We start from the raw sequence: 17,404 nt of genomic DNA, 5'->3' as shown, positions 1-17,404 counted from the left end.
GCTTCTCTAGTTTATTACAAAAATATGCTTCCTAGGTTGAACTGATTAATTTCTCAGTTTTGCAAAGACAAGGTAGGCAAGTTCTTCCTAATTCCTGCTTCACAGAAACATCAGTGAGATATACTGAGCCAGAAAGCTGAAGATAGATGCTCTGACATTATATTTTTAAAACGACTGTCCTGACATCCAGCTTTCTCTTTCATTTCTATAGTTTTGTCTGTACTTCCTGAATACTAAGGTAATATTTATTCCTTGTCAAGTTTCTGATGGAGTTGAAGACTAGATACTTATATTCCCATATTAAGATTAAGTTGTTTAGAATTTAATATAATATTTTTAAATCTAAGAAGATGTTTTAGGTTGGTAATAAAAATTATTATAGAAATTGATTTAGGTACAGAACTTGAAATTCATCAAGATAGAATAGATAATAGAATATTTTCTTTAAGTTTTCCAAGTACATATGAATTGGACATCATAAATGTAAATCTTACCTAATAGTTTTTATAATTGTTATTATTGTACATACTTTATTTTTTATAAGAAAGAGCCTGATAGAGATAGATTCATGAAGCTGAGGACCAGGTAACCAGCCACTTGTTGTTCATAGAATAGAATATACAGAATATTAAGTTATTAGCTAGTTGGGGAACAAGCTCTAGCTTTTGGCCTAGGCAATTATTTTTAATAATTCAGTCTCAGAGTCATTGTTTCTGGGAACAAGGGTGCCAGGTGAAAAAACACAGGGTTACAGATGGCTACAATTGGAGAATTATTCCTGAAAAGTGTGGTTGTCATTAATATTTGTATGTGATATATTATTTTGTATTTATAAAACAATACTTATTAATGTTTCTAAGTCATGAATTCTGCTTGTCCTGTGGATCTGTGTTTTCCCCATGTTTTCTGTGTCTGTTACCAGTTTCTCTAGTGTTATTACAGAAGTATTAGAACTGCAATACTGCTTTTTTGTTGTGACTTATAATTGTTGATATTTTTCTAACACTAATATCAGAGTATACAGTTAATAAAAATGTTACAATGCACTAGAGTAAAAACAGGAGACAAATTTAGAAGGATTTTTTAATTTAATGAAAAAGATGCTGGAAGGAGAAGCAAATACAAAACAAGCATGGATATGAACGTATATGATTCATGACATAATGCCTGTATATATGAAAGTATTATAGAAATTGATGATACAATTAATATGTGCTAATCAATGTGCTAGTAACCAAAATGAGGGACTGGGTGTTAGGTCTATCTTATACTTTACAAACTACAAAATGGTAATAGTTGTACTCAATTTATATTTGGGAGAAAAGTTTTGTTTTTTATTAGAACAGAAATGGGGAAGTCAGTGTGATTGTTTGAATATGCTTAGCTCAAGAATTGGCACTATTTCAACCACAATAATATATAGCAACAGCAAGGGACTTCTGGCTTGAACAATCCCAACTGGCACTTTGTCTCTCTTTGTTACATTCACATAGATCAACTAACTGGTGAGCCTTACTCCATAAGTTTTATTGTTGACAACAGTTCCTTTATCATGACCACTGCCAAGTTAGGTCTACATGTATTTGCCTCCTTCTCCACATGTACAAAATAATACATCACCATGATTTTGATACTCCACCATGGAGCAACTGGAACCATGGCACCAGACAGAAACTGGGAAAGTTGAATGGATTCAGAAACCCCAGAATTCTTATATCTGAGACCAGTAGGTGTTTTACCTGCTCCCTACCAAGTTCCTGCCCTGGAGCATATGATCACAGCAACCCACATGAAGATCATGGTTATCAGTCATGTAGCACAGAGTTCTCTATACCAATGAGGTAACTAGGTAGGCCAGCCCAAGGGTTTAGCCAATAAGTTTCCCTTCCTGGACATTTTTACCAGCAAGATGTATTTACTCTCTGGTCCCATAAATTGCTGGATGAAATGTCTGTGATGATGACTGGGCTAGGCACCAATCTATGAGTATAGCAGGATATCATCACCACCACCACGGCCATCATCATCATCATTTGGCCAGTGATGTAGGTCCTGTCCTAGGTCTTTTGGTTACCTAGTCTCCAGTTCCTGGCCAAATAGGCAGTGACTTTTCATTTGATAGTTGGAGTCTATTTAGTCAATTGGTGACTCTTTTCCATTATGTTGACAAAGACAGAACAGATCACACAAGTCACAACAGCTTCATGAAGCAATGAACACAAACTGGACTTCACAGAGCCTTCTGCATGGGTTCAAGCTAATATGTACCCTCTATAGTAATATAAGGTTGCCGCTCACATTTGCAAAAATTCTGTTTCATCATATGTAGTTGGGTGACATCAGTCTTACCAATTTCACTGGGTTGTTACAGGGAGTAAAAATTTTAACGTATTAAAGAATTAAAGCAATGTTGGTTCTCAGTATATGTTACTATTGTCTAATTCCTTTATGTGTGTTTTAGAGTAGAAATACATTGTGAACTGATTTTAACTTTGGAATCATAGTATATTTCTACTTAATATGGTTAGTGAAGTTCACCTACTTGTGAATATGTTTATTTTGTACTCTGCCTTTTTCTAGAGGTTATAAAATAGCAGCTACACAAATCAAGTAATACAAATATTTAAAAGTAGGTTTGACATGAAAAGCCAGTGTTGATAAAAGCACTTTGTCAATAAATAGACAAATTTTCCCCATAAGAAGTAAATTAACTTTCAAGGATAAAACTAACCATTAGTAAATCACCACTCCCAATACCTTAAGACACAGAATCTTCACATGTGAATGTGAATGTTCAAAGTTTTCTAATTAAAATGAGACAAAATGAAAGAAAATTAAAGAGTGTCTCTCATCGAAAATATCTAGCCATTTGCGCTTCTGTACAATTTGATAGTTGGTAGCATTAAGTTAATTGTAAGAGAGATTTTAAGCTGTAATCTGTTTTAAGCATCCATATTTTCATTTTCCCTTTTACATTTGATGAGATTTTCTATAGTTTTCATCTTTTTAATTTTACATATTTTAATAGCCTTTATGTTAAAAAATCATTAATCTTTGGGTCAATATTAAATTAGGAACAGTTCATATTTCATATTTAATTCATATTGAAAGTTTTTTAAAATCATAAACATTCAAGTGATGAACAAATATAAGCAAATAATCACTTGTAGAGTGTCTCAGTCAGGTAGGTATCTATTGCTGTGACCAAAACCACAACCAAAAAAACTAGTTTGGAGAAAAGGGTTTATTTGGCTAACACTTTCACATCAATGTTAATCACAGCAATAAAAACTCTAAGTAACACAGAAATTGGTATCAGGAAGGTACTGATGTGAAAGGACCTTCCATGCATTAAAAAGAACTGTGGGTGGTTACTGAATCCATCATGGTCATGGTAGGCACAGAATGACATGATTCCCTGCCCTGGAACAGAGTCAACAGGGCATTGGCCTCCACAAGTGTTTATGGTTGCTGGGGCTCAGGCTTGTTTATATAATAGTGTACATGTTTTCATAGTCCTCCTACTAGGAATGCCTCTGAAATGTTAATGATTCCATGGTAGTCAGAGACAGCATGAGTTCAAGAGGCAAGGCTATATCTGGGTCTCAGCAAAATGGTAGAATGATATGACCACAGAACAGCCCTTAAGGCTATGAGAAAGAATCCTAAAAACATGTGTTCAAAAATATATAATTTCTCAACTATGCAAATTATAAGATTGTAATATAAATTGTATAAAGAGGTTCAAAGATCCAAAGGAACAGAGGCAGATGCACTAAGAACCAGCTTGTCAGAAAGACACAAAGACAGGCTGATACAAAGGCAGGCAGATTCCTAAATTCAAGGACAGCCTGGGACAGAGGAAGTTCAGGTCCACAGTAGGAATGGTAAATTCAGGCTGGGGTTCTTACCCAGCTAGCTTATTGTCTGTGATTAACAATGGCAGGAAGATTTCTGAATTCTTTTGCAATGTTAAAAAAAAATGTGTGCTTGCTTCTTTAAGAATCAAGGGGCATCAGTCATGTGATAGTCATGTGATGCTGATTCATGGGATGTTCAAGAGGGAACCCAGAGTAAAGGATTGTAAATAAAAAAAAAAAAACAACTGGGCTTTTGTTCTACATGAGATGAGCTAGCAGAGAGTGACACTAGTTCTCTCCTTAGAATTTTCCTAGCAAGGAGCTCTCTAGAAATTGAAAACAGCTCTTCAAGAATTTTTTTTTTTGAGACAGGGTTTCTCTGTGTAGCCCTGGCTGTCCTGGAGCTCACTCGGTAGACCAGGCTGGCCTCGAACTCAAAAATCTGCCTGCCTCTGCCTCCCAAGTGCTGGGATTAAAGGCGTATGCCACCACTGCCCACCTAAGAATTTTTTTTTCTAACAGGATTTCTTAACATTGGATGGAAATCCCAAGAATTACTTAGAGAACTCAGTAAACCAAAGAATTACTTTTAGAATTTTTACAACAAGATTTCTGATTTGGTCAGAAAATGCAAAACAATTTTTTTATATAAGCTTTTCTGACTCTGGTTAGAAAACCCATGAGCTATTCAGAGAGCTTTTAGAATTTTTACTAGAGGGAGAGCTGTCTCAACCAGAGAGAGCAGTCTCAAGCTGAAAGCTAACTGTCTCAACCAGGGAGAGCTGTCTCAAAAGAAAGCTGTCTTGAGTAGACAATAGAGCCAAGAGCTATCTGTGGATAGCTGTCTAGGGAGCCATCTTTAGGAGGGCATAGGCCATCAGCTTGTAATCCATGATTTGACTTTGGGCCCTTTGTTTCAATGCTCTCACGGATCCCTTCCCCAGGACACCCAACCAAGCCTGGCAGATGGTACCTGGGACAGAGATTGAAAGAAGGCAAGTTCTGTTTGGGATGGATTTCACTTATAGTGTCATGACCAACCCTCTCACCCCCACTTCCCCTGCCATTTGAGATAGAGTTTAGCAAAGGAGTGAAGAGTTGGTAAATAAAAATGCATCAAGCAAATTTACAATGCAGAAAAATGTATGTTAAGGTTTTAAAAACAAGCAGTTAGTAGGAAAGTCATCAAGATGTACACTAGGTTTTTGCAAGATTTCTTTGAGTTTATACAGAAAGTTAGTGCATGGTTACTTAAAGAAGGATCATTGAGCTCTGGTACATGGCATAAAGTCTGTAAAGAACTTTGCAAGTCAGTACAGGTTTGTTTATAGGGTGAAGAAATGCCTGAGCATGCTCTTTGTGGAGTACAATTAGGCAGACCTTAAAAACTCAATTAGAAGACAAGCTGCTTGATTTCAGCAATACTCTTGATTTGGAAGAAGCTTTTAGGTATCTTAATGTGAAGTTGCCTCCTCTTTTAACAAGCACTGCTTGGAAAATCAAGGATAGAAAGAAAAGGAAACCTAGAAAACAGTCTCATGCAAGGCTGGGTGATGCAGCCCCAGAAGCCACCCAACAGGATGATCCTCTGTTGCGAAGTATTACAGATTTTCTCTGCCTCTGTGCTGACTTTAAACCCTCACCAGAGCAGGGACTTGCAATGGAGGCAGCTTTGCAGAGTCTTTCCTCATTTCAAAATTGGGGAGGGTAGGGCTAAAAATAAATATCCAAGCTCTGGCCTTTTTCCAACTCTGGACAGCCCAGAAATATAAGCTGCCAATGCCCTCATTGACAATGTGGAGAAGCACCACGGCAACAGAGTGCTGTAGGTTGAGCAGGAGCTGCCCCTCCAATTACATTATGCCCACAAGGCCAGAAAGGCTACCATTGACACAGAGAGTGAAGATCTAAATTTCACAAAAATCCCATTTAAAGGGAATTGTCCTCAGGGAAACCTTCAGGGGGCCCAGCCCCAGGGCCCTCAAAAATGGGGGCCAACATAAATCATTTTGCTCCATTCAACCAAGGGATGTCAGCCAACTCCCTGTGTCTAGCCACACCAGGATGCTCAGGATTGAACCTCAGTTCTACTGCTTGAGTCATATTAACTGCCGATTTTCTACCTGTGACTGTGCCCACAGGGGTGCATTGTCCATTGCCTATGGACCCGGTGGGGCTAACTTTAGCCAGACATTCTCCCTTTCTACAACTGATACATGTAATCCCAGGAGTTATTGACTGCCTACACAAGAAAGATAAATATCACGTTGCAGCTACACACAAATCAGTACAGATTCATGCAGGTCAGAGAGTTGTACAAATGTTGCATTATGTGTTAGTGGTCAGTCAATACAAACCAGGTCAGAGGAGAGGACATTTTGGTTCAAGTAATCTAGTGTTTTGAGTGGAAGACGTAAGAAAAATGAGCCTTTCAAGGAGATAACAATAAATGGAAAACTTACCAAAGCCTTTTGGATACTGGAGTAGATGTCTCGCATAGATGACAAGGATGGTCCTGAAAACTGGCCGACTCTGTCTGCTCCCTCCACACTTTATGATGTGAGACATGCCTCCGATGTTGCCCAAAGCACAGCCATTTTGCATTGGGAGGAACAGGAAAATACAGGAACATTCCAGCATTATGTGATATTCTCCCTGCCTTTTACACTATGGGGGAGAGACTTGCTCAGTCAAAGGGAAGATTTTCTGCTGACTCCTTCAAATCCTGTTATGTAGCAGATGCTAAAGGTGGGCTAGTTTGCTTCACTGCTCCCAGACAACCCTTCCTCAGCATTCTCTGCCAAGTTGAGGCTGGGCTTTGGCAGGTGATTTTTTAGGATTTTGGCCTGAAGATGACTTTGGAGTATTTAGAGTTTAGTGTGATGTTCTACTAGACCTTTGAAAATATTGCTGACAGCAATGCAGATGTTTGAGATCTGGCTTGGGAAGTTTCAGTGGGGAGAAAAGACTTCAGCAAGGGTAGGTGATGTGTTGCAGGTGATATATGATGTCTAGTCAGCTGGGGATGAAGAATGGGCTATGATCTAGAGGAAAGCAGAAGCATAAAGATGAAACCTTTGCTTTGCTGGGGGAACAAATGCTGATCATCTGGAGCTGAGAAATCAGTAGTGATTAAAAGGAGGGAAGCACCATTGAGATGAACTTTGGGGGGATTTTTTCCTTAAGGTCATCACACAGAAGTTGTGATTTAGCGTGGTTTGAAGCTACCTGTTACACTGACAGCCAAAGGCACTATGTGTAAGAGTCACTCAGGTGGAATTGAGTTTGAAGCTGTAGAGGGGTCACGGAGAGCAGATTAGACTTGAAATTGGATGGTAGATCTGAAATACATGAACAGGACCTTAGAAAGGCCATTGGCAATGGCCTCAGTTGCAGTAGAAGGCTAAGCTTGAGGGAGTTATGGATAGAAGTTGAGGTCTTTGACACCATGTAGCAGTGTCAGAATCTCTAAAGAAATCTCAGAAGACATTGTTGGTGAAGGTGAAGGCCAGTTGCTGAGACTCTAGAATTTTTGAGCTGTCAGTGTTCCGAGCCCCTCTGTGTCCCCTTCGCCCGCGAAAGAGACACGTGAGGCAGTGTTCGGGTGGTTACCACAGCGAGGCTTTATTCTTGTATCAGCAGAAGCAGAAAAGACCCCAAGCCCGGAAAAGGCACTGCTATATGTACCCTAGAGTGGCTTGTTCACTTCTGATTGGCTGTTCACTCATTACCCATAATACACCCCGGGATGGGCAGTGACTTTGGCGTGCTTTTTGCCTTTTGCACCTGCGTAGTTAGTTGTTTACTTGTGGGAGCACAGGATGCCCGCGCCATCTTGTAATGGCGAATGTTGTCATGCTCACGTGGCTTCTAACATCTCCCCCTATCAATTTTATTAAAATGGAACAGCCTTTTGCCTATCAAGTGCAGCACCAACTCAGTGAGGGAAAGCAGAGGCCCAATCCCCTGTGCAAAATGAGATATTGTAATGGGTTTCTTCTCTTGTCATCGTGCAATGAGTAATACTTCCCATACCCATCTTGATGCCTTTTGATGGGGAAAGGGAGCCTCCACCCTGAGGCACCACCAGGGGAGGAGGTTTCTTGGCATCAAACCTTTGTGCAATCAGGCATACTTTTGGGAAATCTATCCACACTCGTGGAACATTCCCTGTCGAGTACCCACTCGCAACACCTCTAAATATTCAGGTACCACAGTTATTCAGGCAAGGGCTGGCTAGACTTAGACCTCTCATTGACCCAGTGCAATGGGCTGAACACTTGGGGTGCATTGACTGAGGGTCTCCGTCATCAGCTACTTTCTTAGCCTAAATAGCCAAATTTCAGGGGAAGATGCTTGCTCAAGGCTACAAGTGCTTGGGCAATAGTGACCTTGTCACGTTTTTGTTGGGCTCTGAGCTTGCAGACCAATCATAACATGAACAGTAATCCACAACATAGGGCTGCACCAAACAGACCTATCCCCACCCTTTAAGAAAGAAAGAAAAGGCAGAGGTAAGCCAAGAAGTAAAATCGCCAGGGGTAATGGGGTCCACTCGTGTTCCATTAAGGCTCAAAATCCGGATCTGCAATTGATGCTGCATCTGGTCCAGCTCCCTAGTCCACTTCCCTTGTAAATAAGCAGAAAGATTATGACTTTGAATAGATGTATCATTCATAAATCTCAGTGGTGTAATACATAGATGTGGGGTTGCTGACACACAGCTCATTTGAACCACATCTGTGAGTTGTTCTACATGGGCTTGGAGCAAATCAACTCTCTGATTGACCAACAGAATGTCTGATGCCAGGTGTGCATCCACTTTCTGTGGAGTGGTCAAAGCCTCAGAAGTCCTTTCTGAAATTTGATTAACAACAGTAGCTGCTGTAACTTGATTAGCCAAGGCTGTGCTGGCTGTCACAGCTGCAGCTGCGGAGATGGTAATAGCAGTGATAATGGCTGCAGTTACATCAAAATCTCTCTTCTGTCGAAATAAAGTCAAGGTCCCAGACATCTGAACGGGGATAGGGATCCATAGTGGTATACTGGCTATTAGGGCCTGCTTATAGACAAGAGCAGACCAGCACTGGGACATAAAGCAAGTTACATTGGTACAAGTTAGCAGAAGCGGCGCCTTTTAACAAGGCAAGGGCATAGGTTTTGGAAAAGCAGATAGGATAGCCATCTAAATTCACTATATATACTAGGAACCCGAATTAGGAGAGTCCAAATGAGAACTGAGAGCGTCTGCAGATGAATCCTTCAGGGGGTCACTTTCAAGAACCGTGAGTCGCTGTGTCAGTCGCTCTGGCAGCCAAAATGGGTTGTCTTCTTCCTGTGGAAAAACACAAACCGCTCCCCAGGATCTTATTAAAATAGGATCCGGGCTTTTCCATTGACCAGTCAAAACGTCTTTACATTTTATCATTTCTTTTGGCCTAGTTGGTTTTAGACAATGGCGATCAGCCGCTGTGTTGCCCTGACTGTCCAAATTCAAAAAGTTGAGGGTAAAAAGTGCCAGAGAAACAGTAGCTCGTGGCACCATGGGCAGAGGTTCCTCAACTTCTCCTTTTTGTTTTATCAAATAAGTTTTAAGGGTATGATGAGCACGCTCAATGATGCCCTGTCCCTGAGGGTTGTAAGGAAGACCCGTCAGGTGTGTCACCTCCATATGGCAACAAAATTGTTGAAATTTTTGAGAAGAGTAGGCTGGTCCATTGTCAGTTTTAAGGATTTTAGGCTTTCCCCAGAAACTCCAAGCCTCGAGACAATATTGAATAACATGGGCCGCCTTTTCTCCGGTCAATGGAGAGGCGAACATAACTCCAGAACAGGTATCAATGGAGACATGCAAATATTGTAATTTGCCAAAGGATGGAATGTGAGTGATATCCATTTGCCAGATCTGTAATGGCCTAATTCCCCGAGGGTTAATTCCTGTATGGGGAACAGGTAGGAATTGACAGCAGTTTTGGCATTGAGTCACGATATCTCTGGCCTCCTTTCTAGAGATGTTAAACCGACATCGTAGTGTCTCAGCTGTCACATGAAACCTTTTATGAAAGGCTTTAGCCAAATCTAATTTTGGCAAAAGGGCAATTGCAATCAAGTTTGTGGCTCGATCTGCCAGGTCATTTCCACGGGACATGGGTCCCGGTAAGCCTGAGTGAGCCCTAATATGAGTTATAAAGACAGGGAATCTTCGCTTAGCCAGGGTAAGCTGAATCTTTTGAAAAACTTCTACAAGTCTGCTAGATGTCTTAATTAACCCAGCAACTTCTAATGCTTTTACTGCATTAACCACATAGAAGGAATCTGAGACAATATTTAAGGGACCTGGAAAGATTTCCAGAACCTCTGACACTACTAAGCATTCCACAATTTGAGGTGAGGTTTCATGGTATTGTTTGGATGTAACCTTATCATTAACAACATAGGCACCCACTCCTGTTTTTGACCCGTCCCTATAAACTACCATTCCATCTGGGAGTGGCTCCTGAGACACAATATGTGGAAATATGATAGCTTGAGTTAAGGCAAATTGTAAGATGGGATGCTTAGGATAATGATTATCTATTTGACCATTGAAGGAAGTAACCAGCACTGCCCAAACATCAGAGGTCACCGTTAATATTTGGACTTGATGGGCAGTATAAGGCACTATCAAAACCTTAGGCTCCCTTCCAAAATGAGTAATGGCTGCTTTCAGTCCACTAACGGCAAGCTGAGCGACTGAATCTGGATACCTTTCAATAATCTTTGTGGGAGAAGCATTGGGATGAATCCATAACAAGGGCCCCTCCTGCCATAATACAGCAGTTGCTAAGTGTCTAGTTTTAAAAACACATAGGACAAAGGTTTTGGTTTCATCTATGCGTTTCAACTGGGCATCTTGTAAAGCATTTTCTACTGCTTGCAGAGCACGGCTCGCAGCCAGTGTTAAGGCCCTCGGTGAGGAAATATGAGCATCCCCTTCCAAAATATCAAATAAAGGTTTCCGCTCAGCAGAGGGAATTTTTAAAAATGGTCTTAACCAATTTATATCACCTAATAATTTCTGAAAATCATTCAAAGTATGTAAATGGTCTCTACGAATCTCTAATTTCTGAGGAATTATCTTTTCTGAATAGATAACCGTCCCTAAAAAGGAGCCAATTTCTGAAAATTGAACTTTCTCAGTAGCAACATGTAGACCCCACTGTTCCAAGGTGTTTAATAATAAGGGGTATGAGGTCTGTAAAGTAATTAAATCCTTATGACACATAATAATGTCATCTGTGCAATGGGCCAGCAGCAGCAAGGGGAATTGTTTCTTAATTGGCTCGAGGGCCATTTGTACATACAGCTGACATATAGTGGGGCTGTTGGCCATGCCCTGAGGCAGAACTTTCCACTGATATCTTTTATCAGGTTCAAAATGATTAATAGTAGGTAGTGTAAATGCAAATCTTAGTCTATCTTGTGGACACAAAGGAATAGAGAAAAAACAATCTTTAATATCTATAATTATGATTTTCCACTGCTTAGGCAAGGCAGAGAGTAAAGGCAAGCCTCATTGCACAGAGCCAAATAGTCGCATCTGTGCATTGATGGCTCTTAAATCATGTAAAAGTCTCCACTTTCCGGATTTCTTTTCAATGACAAATATGGGTGTATTCCAGGGAGAGGTAGAAGGTTCTAGATGACCTAGCTGCACTTGTTCTTTAATTAGTTTTGTAGCAGCTTCCAATTTTTCAGAGGATAGGGACCACTGAGGAACCCACACGGCCTCCTCTGTGAGCCAGGGTATGGGCATAGAACCCTCAATGGCAACTAGGGAAAACCCAGGCCTTGTCTTCCTGTGTTTGATTCTTGTGAGACAGGATCTAACCTTCCTTGTTCGTTCCTGCCAAGACCCTTCCCTTCTTTAAATCCCATGCTCTTCATAATATTTATAGCTTGTGGGGAGTATTCACTAGTCAGAACTAGCCCTAGGTCTTGTAAAATATCTCTTCCCCAGAGATTGACAGGGAGAGGAAGCACATAAGGTATAAAACTTCCTGTTTGACCCTCTGGTGCCTGCCAAGTCAACAAGCGAGAACTGACTGCAGGACTGGCCTCGTATCCCAATCCTTGTAGGGAGTGGGACGATCTTTTTACAGGACATGCCTTAGGCCACCAATTAGAAGAAATAATACTTTTATCCGCTCCCGAGTCCAGAATTCCAGTAAAGTTCTTCCCCTCTATTGCTAACTGTAAGGTGGGTCTAGTTTTAAGGTCAACCACCAGACAAGCGAAGTCAGTTCCTGAGGAACCAAGCCCGTGAGCACCTCTAAGCTTCTCAGTGGATGGAAAACAATCATGCAAGCTTGGAAGGACAACCAATTGAGCAATCCTGTCCCCAGGGGAGATGGAGAATACACCTTGTGGGCTAGAACAGAGAACTTGAAGTTCTCCAGTATAATCCTGATCTATTACACCGGGGTGTACCACGAGCCCTTTTAAGGTAAGAGAGGAGCTGCCTAAAACAAGGCCGACACTTCCCCCTGGCAGGGGGCCTCTATAATCAACTCGGATCGGCTGCAACCCCATGTGTGGCATTAGTAGGACTCGGGAGGTGGAACAGAGGTCCACTCCTGCGGAACCCCTTGTGGCTCTGCAGTGAAAAGAGTCCCCTGAGTGTTTAGCAGTGTCCCATATCTTTTGGGGCCCTGGGATCTTGGGCCCGTATATCCGTTTTTTGAAAAATTTTCTTCCTTAATGGCTGAGGGATTTGGAGGGAGGATCTGACCTCTTATATCTCTAACAGAGTGGCAATCTCGAGCCAGATGATAACCCTTTCCACACCTGGTGCACAGTTTTGATGGTATTTGATTATTTGGGCACTCTTTCTTCATATGTCCCGGCTTCCCACAGGCAAAGCATCGGGCCATATGTTTTGAAGGGAATTTTCCACGATTCTGACCTTTAAGGAGGACTGCAGCCATTTCTAAGTTTGCTGCTGCAAGTCCGGCATTAGTAAGGGGACCTCCCAATCCTCCACAGACTCTTAACCAGTCTTGTAGCCCCTTGGCTCTCCGAGGAGCAATGGCTGCACGGCATTCAGCTGTGGCATTTTCAAAGATCATCTGTTCTATCAATGGCATTGCCTGCTCTTATTCCCCAAAGATTCTGCCAGCTGCCTCAATCATGCGGGCCACAAAGTCAGAGAAAGACTCATTAGATGTCTGAATTATCTTGGACAAATAAAGGTTACTGCCTTCCTTCCTAGGGAGGGACTTCCATGCCTTTATTGCAGCTGATGCTATCTGTACGTAGACCTGGCAGGGATGTGTATGCCAACTCCAGCCAGCATGTCAAAAGTCCATTATTGTTGTCCCTCAGTGTTTGCATTAATCCTGGTTTGTGCTTGTATTGCTTTGTGCCACAAGGCCTTCCACTCTAGGTATTGGCCCATATTGTTAAGTACCGCCTTCACTGTGTCCTGCCAGTCTCCTGGCGTCACAGCAGCTGTACTTAATCTCTCCACTTGGGATATAGTAAAATTAGCCCCAATTCCATATGCACATACTGCCTCAGCTAATTCTTTAACCTGTCTATACTCTACTGGGGCATTGACACAAGCGCCTTCTGCTGCTTCAAAGACTGGAAATGCAAACTATAATTGTCTCCAATCTCCTGGGCTGAGGAATGAATTAGAGGCGCGGCCCGAGGCATAGGCCGGAGGCAAGGGTGGGGCTGAGGGATTCAAGGTCTTTCTTAGTCTTATCCCAGAACGGCTATTTTTTGCATAGGAGGCTGCTTCCTGCTCTAGGCTCTCTTCCTCTCCTTGCATTAGGTCTTCCTCGGAGCTGCTAAGGTCTATGGAAGCAGGCTCCTTAATGGAGTACAGGGGGGTCCCCCCCAACTCCACTCTCTCTTCACCAGCTGGTGAAGGGTCCTTAACCTTAACAGGCCCTGCAGTGGCCCCTGTTCCTTTTGAGTACTCTTTCCTATGACCAGGCTCCTTGGCCTGCTTCTGTTGCCCAGGCTTTTTTGCCTGCTTCTCCTTTCCAGGCTCTTTGGCCTGATGCCGGCTAACACACCCTGTTTCTGATACTCTGGAGTGGACCTCTTCTGAAACCTCTTGACTTGCACTAATAGCTGTGTTGCGAGCTGTATATTTACAACACAAATAAGCTAAAAACGAAAGCAACGCAAACAAGAGGCCAACTATTGCTGTGGCAGCAATGGGTGAGAATCCGCCTGCAATGAAAGCTTCCACCCCAAACATATCTCTCAGAGACATACCTTGACCCTGTAGTCTTTTAACTGGCCCCGAGTCTCGGGGAGGGTCCCGGGTTTCAATGCCAGATGTTCTGAGCCCCTCCGTGTCCCCTTTGCACGCGAAAGAGACACGTGAGGCAGTGTTCGGGTGGTTACCACAGCGAGGCTTTATTCTTGTATCAGCAGAAGCAGAAAAGACCCCAAGCCTGGAAAAGGCACTGCTATGTGTACCCTAGAGTGGCGTGTTCACTTCTGATTGGTTGTTCACTTATTACCCATAATACGCCCCGGGATGGGCAGTGACTTTGGCGTGCTTTTTGCCTTTTGCACCTGCGTAGTTAGTTGTTTACTTGTGGGAGGACAGGATACCCGCGCCATCTTGTAATGGCGAATGCTTTCATGCTCATGCAGCTCCTAACATGTCAATACCATCATCAAGGACCAGAACATTGAAGTGGATTCAGCCTGATGCTTCAAGAAAAGCTGTTGTGGGCTGCATGCAACAGAACTGAAGAAATGAACCCCCTAGGAACCCAGAGGACCAAGAGTAGACTGGAGATGTCAAAAATGTAATTTTATACACTCAACTTTGTTCTTGTTCTGGGTGTATTGTGACCGTGTCCTTGTTATAAGATGTTTTTGATTTATTTTGATTTTACTCAAACGTACAGATACATGACCATGCATATTTTAGAGAAACATTGCAATTTTAGTAAGAGCATGAACTTTTATGAAGGCCACAGTTTTCTGGAGACTATGGATCTTTTAGAGAGGCTGCAACTTTAAAAGATACTTTGGATGTCTCAAGGAAATTGAACTTCTAAATATAGTTCAATTTTATATTTTAATTTCAGTATTAAAATAAGTTCTTGGGGTGAATAAGAAAGAAACAGTTGTGGTATAAAAGTGGTGTGTTTTTGCGTGAAGTTTACAAAGGGCCAATTATACTGGCTAGTTTTATGTCAATATGTCAATCTGGAGTCCTTAAAGAAGATGGAATATTAGTCGAAAATATTGGACTATGAAAAAGTCTGTTTTCTGGATTGATAATTATTGTGGGATGGCCCAGTTCACTCTGGGCAGTGCCATTACTCTTCTGGTGGCCGTGGGTGCTAGAGGAAGGCAGACAGCAAGTCACGAAGAGCAGTCAATAGTATTGTATGGCCTATGCATCAGATCCTGCCTCACTGGTCTTGCTTTGTGTTCTTGATTTCTTTGGAGAATTTACAGTGACATGGAAGTGTGATTGAAACAGGAGGTAGTGCATGCCTTTAATGCTAGCACTCAAGAGGCAGAGGAAAGTGGATCTCTGAGTTGAGGCCAATCTGGTCTATGGAGAGAGTTCCACGAGAGCCAGGGCTACACAGAAAAACCCTGTCTCTAAAAACCAAAAGGAAAACCAAACCATCAAACAAACAAACAAAACAAATGAAAAATGAAACAAAACAAAATACTCTTCTTTCCTCTTGTTCTGCTTTTGTCATGGTGTTTATTATACTAGCAGAAACCCTAACTTGGGTGTTATTGGTAATATTTAGGTGCTGCGAGTGGAGATTCAGTTTTCTTTAAAGTTGTGCCAGGTTCTAGAGCAGGCCACACTACCAAGAATATTTGGGTAACTTGGTAGATATTTAATAAAAATTATAAAGCAAAAAGGAGAGGAAGAGCCATTGGGTAGGTAGAGAAGTCGGGGTGGCTATAAGAACTAAGGTAGAGGAATAAATGTGATTAAAGTATAGTGTGTGAAATTCTTAAAGAATGAATGAATATATTACTAAATTTTTCCTTTCAGTCCATGTCAAATAGCTAATTATAATAATGGTTTAAATGGTTAACAAGGTTACTCATTGGAAATAGTAAGCCATTAATAAGTAAAAAGAAATAATTCCACTGACAAATCAAATGTGATTAAAATAAAAGGCACAGAAGAATGATGTAAGTATAGAAATAAATCATTATTATTTAATTATAATTAATAGCCAGTATGAATATTATATCTCAAGCTTTCACTGAAGCGGGAATACAAGTTTTGAGCATTGACTCTGTCAGTATTGTTAGGATTGTTAAAGATTATCAGATAGAGAAATAATCTTACAGTGAATACAGAATATTTCTTTTGTGTTGCATCTGAGTCAGTGAAACAGCAGCAGAATGAACATAGTGGAAATTCAACCATTCCTATTGCTCATTAATGTTCAATTAGCTTTTTGTTACATTTGTCTCCTCATTTTTCTATTAGGAGCAAGCAATGTAGCTCTGCAATACAGTAATGTGCAGTGTGTGCAGGACCCTGTTCTGTGAAATAAGCACTGTTGAGAAGTCTTTTATTGAAAAGTTCTTTGCTCTCTCTATTGAGGTGAACAATGAATTAACCCACAAAGTTTAATAAGCTTAATCATGTCTCTTTCTTATATTTTCTTAATAAAATGACTAAAATGACAAAAATATGACTAGGTTGCTTAATATAAAACTTCAATAAATCTTATCTCATGTATCAAACAAATCTTTAATAATAATTGTCCTGTGAGCACAATTTAAGTTGCATCAATTATAGCTGTTTCCTTTTAAAAGCTGTGATGCCAAATAATTTACCAAAAAATAAATTTCCTGTCAGGTTGTCAAGAGCAAAACTTACAGACTGCATTCTAATTTCATGTTCACCAAAGTTATGTGTATCCCACCAATTTTTGTTCCTTAGTTTAAGCACAGAGGGAGAAGATTCTTAGAATTCTTCTAGGGCTAAAAAAGAGTAAAAATGTTCTGAACTTTTTCAATTTGTTACATGTTGATCTTTCTGCAGTGCTAATATTTAGAACAGACTTAGAGCAAGAGTTTCAGGTTACTGGCTGAGCTCTGAAATAGCACAATATTGCTACTACAGAAATAAGTTAGTGTTACTGGGGAATGTCACATGAATCAAGTTATATTACAAAAGATATCACAGAATCAGGAAACATAGCTAAGGCATACTTGAACCTAATAATATAGTTAATTCATTAAAAGAGAAATAAATAGGTAGGGAGAAATAATTGAGCTAACTTGCTTCACTTTCTTAAGCAAAATGTACACATAAACCACATCTCAATCAGGGAAATACATTGCACAAAACAACAATACTGAACCAAGTTCCAATGAGTTTTTTGTTGTTGTTGATTATTTGATTTTTAGGTTGAAGGTGGTAACTGTTTAGAAGTATATAATATATTCATTATTATATAAAAAATTGGTAAATAAGTGTTAATTGTACTATATAAAATATGTATGAAATGAATGTTTATACATTCAGTTGTGTATTATCA

Source organism: Arvicanthis niloticus, chromosome 13 (genome assembly GCF_011762505.2).
Source record: "Arvicanthis niloticus isolate mArvNil1 chromosome 13, mArvNil1.pat.X, whole genome shotgun sequence".
NCBI classification, from domain to species: domain Eukaryota; kingdom Metazoa; phylum Chordata; class Mammalia; order Rodentia; family Muridae; genus Arvicanthis; species Arvicanthis niloticus.
Note: the sequence above shows the minus strand (reverse complement) of the source record.